Source organism: Panthera leo, chromosome A1 (genome assembly GCF_018350215.1).
Source record: "Panthera leo isolate Ple1 chromosome A1, P.leo_Ple1_pat1.1, whole genome shotgun sequence".
Taxonomy (NCBI): Eukaryota; Metazoa; Chordata; class Mammalia; order Carnivora; family Felidae; genus Panthera; species Panthera leo.
The window spans coordinates 140,745,537-140,752,940 of record NC_056679.1 but is presented as its reverse complement, the minus strand read 5'-3'; positions in this window follow the sequence as shown (position 1 = coordinate 140,752,940).

The following is a 7,404-nucleotide window of genomic DNA, read 5'->3' as shown; positions in this document are numbered from 1 at the left end:
ACAAATGCCAAACTCACAACCTTACAATGGCTGTATTCCTTGTACCACCACAATATGCTTGTGTTACCAGAAGCTTTCTGAAGTTTTGCACTCTTATAAGAAATTTGGTGTTGATTTCTTGGGGGGGGGGGGGGAAATCAGGCCATTTTTGGCAGTGGAGCCCAAGGATGGCAAGCAGCTGTGTCCAGGGATTCAGGTGTTGGTTCTCGAAGGTCCTGCATCTGAGACTATCTTGTCCTCCTCCTCAGAGAGGGAGAAACAGAGTGGAAGAGTGTGGAGTTTAAAGCACAGAGATCCAGCTTTGTCCTGCCAACTCAGAGCCCCTTTACTCTGAAATGAAACTCACTTTAGAAATGCAAATGACTCACCCAGCAGTGAGGGATCTTAGCGTCTGACAAGCAAACTGTGGCTTTGAAGACCCTTTGGGATCCAGCTGTGTCCTGCCACGAATACCTCCTGGGGTTGTGGTTGGGTTGAGGGAGATCAGGACTGCAGATGGGCTTGGAAAAGCAGAAAGTACTGTAGGAACAACACTCAGTTTTATAGCGAAAGTGTTGAGTCCTGAATAAGTTGTAGGTCACTGAACCAGTCCACAGACGAGACAAGATTTTGCAAGGACTCTCTTCCATTGGCCAGGGTAGACATAGTCTTGGTCTAGAACAGCTTCTCCTCTTAAAATCTGATTTCCAATCTCTCTCCACTCCTCTCCCCTTCCCCTACCCCCTGCCCCATACATTGACTGGGCCTTCTCTTGGGTGTGGTCCTGTGCCACATTTAGCCAAGGCCACTATAGCTGCATGGTCGAAGAGAAAAATAAATCTGTGCCCCTAACAGTAAAGCCTGAGAGGGCAGAGTAAAAGCATGAAAGGCAAGGCGAGATAAGGATGCCATGTAAGAGCCCAAAGGAGACAGCTGTGAAGAGGAGGATGGAGGAGAGGCTCAAGATATAATACACTGCAGAAGTGCCCGATGCAAATTGCTTATTGCTTGGTGAGCAGCAGTCTCTCCAGCCAGCCTTCAAAGCTGCCACTGGCTTGTCACATGCTACAATCTCTCCTTCCAGGATGAGTCATTTCCATTTCCAAAGCAACTTGTTTTTCTGAATAACTGTGCTAAACAAAATAATCTGAGAGGCAGCATTGGTTCAGAGCTAGGACTCCCACGCAAAACTGCTTGGGTTTGAATCTTGACTTTGCCACTTAGGAGTTCTGTGACCTTGGGCAAGATAATGAACTTCTCTCTGCCTGAGTTTTAGTTTTCTGTAAAGCAGGGGTAATAGTAATAGCAACTGGTTCTTAGATTATGGTACAAATGTTTATTTTTTTATTTTTGAGAAACAGAGCATGAACAGGGGAGAGGGACAGAGGGAAAGAGAATCTTAAGTAGGCTCCATGCTCAACGCAAAGCCCAACATGGGGCTCGATCCCACAACCCAGGGATCATGACCTGAGCTGAAATCAAGAGTGGGATGCTCAACCAACTGAACCACCCAGGCACCCCAGGTGTTAATCTTTGTAAAGTGCTCAGAACATGTCCTGCACATAGTTTCTTTAAAGTTTCTTTTTTTTGGGGGGGGGATGTCTGGGTGGCTCAGTCGGTTGGGCATCCGACTTTGGCTCAGGTCATGATCTTACAGTTTGTGGGTTCAAGCCCCATGTCGGGCTCTGTGCTGACAGCTCGGAGCCTGGAGCCTGCTTTGGATTCTGTGTCTCCCTGTCTCTCTGCTCCTCCCCGACTCATACCATCTCTCTCTGTCTCTCAAAAATAAAACATTAAAAAAATTTTTTTTAGGGGTGCCTTAGTGGCTCAGTCGGTTGAGCATCCGACTTCAGCTCAGGTCATGATCTCATGGTCTGTGAGTTCGAGCCCTGCATCGGGCTCTGTGCTGACCGCTCAGAGCCTGGAGCCTGCTTCAGATTCTGTGTCCCTATCTCGCTCTGCTCCTCTCCCGTTCATGCTCTGTCTCTCTCTCTCAAGAATAAATAAAACATAAAAAAAATTTTTTTTTAATAAAATTTTTTTAAAAAGTTTATTTTTTTTAGTGTTATTTTATTTTTGAGAGATAGAGAGCGTGAGTGGAAGAGGGCAGAGTCAGAGGCTGCACTGAGAGCAGCGAGCCTGATTCAGGGCTCGAACCCACAAATCATGAGACTATGACCTGAGCTTGGATGCTCAATTGACTGAGCCACCCAGGCGCCCAGTTTCTTTAAAGTTTCTTTAAAATTAAATGTAAAATTATATATATGTGTGTGTGTGTATATATATATATATATATATATATATATATATATATATGTATATATATATATATTTACTTTGTTAATAAATCTCCCTGACTAGATATAAGCTCTGAGAACAGGGGCCCTGTCTGAATTTGCTTATACAGGATACCCAGTGATCAGCCAGCACAGTATATGGTAAGCACTCAACTCTTTGGACAAAGAGAACCTCCCGAACCATTCCTAGACTTGAGCTACAGAAAAAGGGGACGGGAGTCCTAGCTCCTCTTACCCAAGAAGTAAAGCTGAAGTAACCCCAAGAGCTATGCTGTGACACAGTTAGTTCCCTGTTCTCAGACACTTGGACTTCTCCTTGTCTTTACCACACAGGAAGTGCGGCCAAGATCTTGTCTGACTGAAGGAAGCACTTGGTTTCTGAGTCAGGTGTGGCTGTCCAGGTTCAGGTGTGGGACAAGTAGTGTTAGTTGCCTTGTCCATGGTCTTTCATATTCCCCTGATGAAAGAATAATCAGAAGCCCAGACAGTCCTGTAGCTTGTGGGCAGAGGCCCAGCCTCCCTCCCCTACTTCATGGCACCTGGACCTTTCTTCAGAAGTTTGGGCTGGATGAATTTTTACCAGAGAGATAGTTATGGCCCCAAATTAGTTTCTTTCTTTCTTTCCTCCTTCTTTCCTTCCTTCCTTCCTTCCCTCCCTCCCTTCCTCCTTATCTTTCCTTTCCTTTCTTTCCTTTCCTTTCCTTTCCTTTCCTTTCCTTTCCCTTCCTTCCCTTCCCTTCCTTTCCCTTCCCTTCCCCTCCCCTCCCTTCCCTTCCCTTCCCTTCCCTTCCCTTCCCTTCCCTTCCCTTCCCTTCCCTTCCCTTCCCTTCCCTTTCCTTTTCTCCCTCTTTCTTTGTCTTTCTTTTCAGTGGCCCAAAGTATCTTACTAAAAATGTTGACATCTCGGGCGCCTGGGTGGCGCAGTCGGTTAAGCGTCCGACTTCAGCCAGGTCACGATCTCGCGGTCTGTGAGTTCGAGCCCCGCGTCAGGCTCTGGGCTGATGGCTCGGAGCCTGGAGCCTGTTTCCGATTCTGTGTCTCCCTCTCTCTCTGCCCCTCCCCCGTTCATGCTCTGTCTTTCTCTGTCCCAAAAATAAAATAAAAAACGTTGAAAAAAAAAATTAAAAAAATAAATAAATAAATAAAAATAAAAATGTTGACATCTCTCCTTTAACTCACAAGCCAAACAGCATTTGCAGGGCCCTGCTTGGCCTCCTCTCCAATGGACAGACAACTCTAGTTGGGTCCAAAGTAAAGTGACAACCCACAGTTCACCAAGCCTGAGTCACCTTTGACATAAACTCTTCTTTATTATATGTAGTTCTTTTTTTTTTTATTTTTTTATTTTTTTAATTTTTTTTTTTTAACGTTTATTTATTTTTGAGACAGAGAGAGACAGAACATGAACGGGGGAGGGTCAGAGAGAGGGAGACACAGAATCCGAAACAGGCTCCAGGCTCTGAGCTGTCAGCACAGAGCCCGACGTGGGGCTCGAACTCACGAACTGTGAGATCGTGACCTGAGCAAAAGTTGGACGCTTAACCGACTGAGCCACCCAGTCGCCCCTATTATATGTAGTTCTGAGAATGAATACAGTTGACTCTTGAACAACCCAAGTTTGAATACTGTGGGTCCACTTACACACGGATTTTTTTTTTAAGTTTAATGATTTATTTTGAGAAGGAAAGAGAAAGAAAGAGTGCGTGAGCACAAATGAATGGTGGAGGGATAGAGAGGGAGAGAGAACCCAAGTTATGTTTTGGGGGAGTCAAAAGTTACACATGGGGGGAACCTGCGTGACTCAGTCCGTCAAGTGTCCAACTCTTGATTTTGGCTCAGTTCATGATCATAGGGGACATTATGGAATCTTCTTAAGATTCTCTCTCTCTCTCTCTCTCTCTCTCTCTCTGTTTCTCTGCCCCATCCCACCCCCAAATAAATAAACTTAAAAAAAAAAAGTTATACATGGATTTTTGACTATGTGGGGAGTGGAGGTCAGCACCCAAACCCTCATGTTGTTCAAGGGTTAACTAAATACTAACAATTAAATGTTCCACTGATTTTAAGATTTATTCTAATTTCATAGCTGCTAGAATATGAAAAGACTGCCTCTTAGAATTGATGAAAACAACACCAGTAGCACATACAAACAGAGGGAGGAAAAGATTAGCCGTCAGAAGAAAACATTCACATGTTCCACCCACAAATCCACCCACCATATCCTCTGAACTCCCTTTCCTGACAATGGGTGAACTGCCCATGCTCCCACCTATGCTGACCCTGCACATGTGCACTGGGCCCCTCCCCTCTCCACAGCATAAAGATATCACTCAGTGTCCTCACTCCTCCTCTCTACATGAATAATTTTTTCCCCTTGGCCGGTTGCTTTCTAGTGCGTTACATGAAATGATAAATAATATCTTCCTTCTTGATCTTCCTCCAATTTAATTCATTTTTAAAGCATTTATGTATGTATGTATGTATGTATGTATGTAATCTCTACACCCAACGTGGGGCTTGAACTCATGACCCTGAGATCAAGAGTCACAGCTCCTCCAACTGAGCCAGCCAGGTGCCTCCCTCCAATTCCATTCTTGACTGCACTTTACAGAAAATTTCTTAAAAGAGATGTTCACTCTTCTTATCTCCTCATCCTCTTTTCCCAAGTTTTCCCTTGAACCCTGATGAGAACACCAGGCTTCGATCCCCACCACTCCATCTAAACTGGTTTCTGTCCAAGTCCCCAGTGACCTTCCTTTGCCAAATCCAAGGGTTAGGCTGAGTCATTAGGTGATTCCCCTCTCAGCAGCAACTGACTTTCAAGATACCACTCTTTCCTGGTTCCCCTCCTCCTCTATACACTGGCCCGGAGGACCAGACCTCTCCTTGGCCTGCCATCACTACCCAGGTGACCTCACCCGATCCCATGGCTTTAATTACCTGTCCTTACTTTAATAACTACTGTCCCCAGCTTTGGCCTCTCCCTTTAACACAGGGCTCATGTATCTTAACAGCTGCCTCAAATTAATATGTCCAAAATCCAACCTCAAGAGGTCCTCCCATCTTATTTATTTGTTTATTTGTTTATTTATTTATTAGTTTTTATTTATCTATTTTGAGAAAGAGAGAGTATGAGCTGGAGAGGAGGGGTGGGGTGGGGTGGACAGGGGGCAGGAGAGAATCCCAAACAGGCTCTGCACTGTCAGCATACAGCCAGATGTGGGGCTTGATCCCACAAACTGCCAGATTGTGAGTCAAGACCAAGAGTTGGATGCTTCACCAACTGAGTCACCCAGGCACCCCAAGAAGTCCTCCCAACTTGATAAATGGCAGTTTTTACTCTGGCCCAAATCCTCAGAATCTGAATCATCATTGACTACTCACTTTCCCTCACATCTAATCTGTCAGCAAATCCTTTCGGATTTCAAAATATCTCTAGATTAAGATCATCTCACAATTTCTTCTGGCCACTCCCCTAGTCCAAACCACCATCCTCTTTTATCTGGGCTGTGGCAACAGTCTCCTACTGATTTCCCTGGTCCTCCCTGTTTCTCGAATTCTGTCCCAGAGTGATCCTTAAGAGGTACCCCAGACCCTGCGCCTACTTCCCAAGGCTCCCATCTCAGGTGGAAGGAAAGCCAAAGGCGTCCACAGGATCTAGCCCCTGGCTCCTCAGGGTTCCCCTTTCCCTTGCTTGGTCTGCTCCAGCAGCACTGGCCTCCTTGTTTCTGGAATACACTGAGCACTCTCCCACTTCAGAGAGTTTCCTCTTCCCCTGGCCATCTACTCACCCTCCCCCCATTCAGAGTTGGCTGCATGTAACTCCACCAGAGCAGTCCCCCACAGAATAGCCCTCCGCAACATCATTCTCCCCTTTCCCTTTACACATCATCTTCTCCCATTTTGTAGATCTAATTTTTTTCTCTTGACTGTGTCTGTGGCCCCCATTTGAATGAGAGCTTCATGAAGTCAGAGATTTTGTTTACTGCTGAGTCCTCAGCACCTCAGATATTGCCTCAGATAGTACCTGACATGCTAGGTACTCCATGAAGATTTATGGAATGACTTCTGATGCTGAAGAAAACTTTATGCAGAAATGTTGAGAGCGTGACCGCTTTTCCTACTCTTTTCTATGACGAGGTCACTGGGAGTTAAAAGATGTATGCCTAAATGTTTCCTGGAAATTGCCTGAGAACACAGAAAACAGCTGCCTTGTTAATCTTACAGAAGGATCGGTTCTTTTTTTTTTTTTCTTTCTTAAGTTTATTCACTTATTTTGAGAGAGAGGGAGGGAGAGAGAGAGAATCCCAAGCAGGCTCTGCACTGCCAGCATGGAGACTGATGCAGGGCTCAAACTCACGAACCTAACCATGAGATCATGACCTGAGCTGAAACCAAGAATCAGAGGCTTAACTGACTGAGCCACCCAGGTGCCCCATTGAAGGATCGTTTCTGAAGACATCTATCTGTTCATGGCCTGAGAGTACTTGTGCAACTGAGGAGTCTGGCCAGGCTTTACCTGGGTCACTGAAATGACCCTGATAGTGTCATCTGCCATGTCATAAGGAGATCATGCCATAAGGAGATCCTTATCTCCTCATTCTAACCCCACAGTCTGCCCTCTTCATCTCACTGCCTGTAGGGGCCTGACCATCCTTGCTCAACTTCTTTCTTGAATTTCCCATCAGTTCTCCCTCTATGCACCCTCAGCTCTTTCTCCAGGCCCTTCTGTTTTACTTATTTATTTGTTTATTTATTTATGAGAGAGCATGCTTGTGAGTGAGTGGGGGAAGGGCGGAGAAAGCGGGAGAGAAAGAATCCTAAGTAGGTTTCTGCACTGTCAGCGTGGAGTCAGACATGGGGCTCGAGGGGGGCTTTGATCTCAAGAACCCTCAAGAACCGTGAGTCAGATGCTTAACTGACTGAGCCCCCCTGGTGCCCCACTCTCTAGACCCTTCTTAAGCCATTTATAAGCCTACATATGGCACATGTCTGTGTCCCCTCCCCACCAACCACCCCGCACTTCAAAACTGTGAAGCATTTGAAGGCTGGGGTTGTGTCTTACTCATGTTTGTATTCCAAACCTCTAACACGGTGCCTGGCATGTTGTAGGTGCTCAAGAACTGTT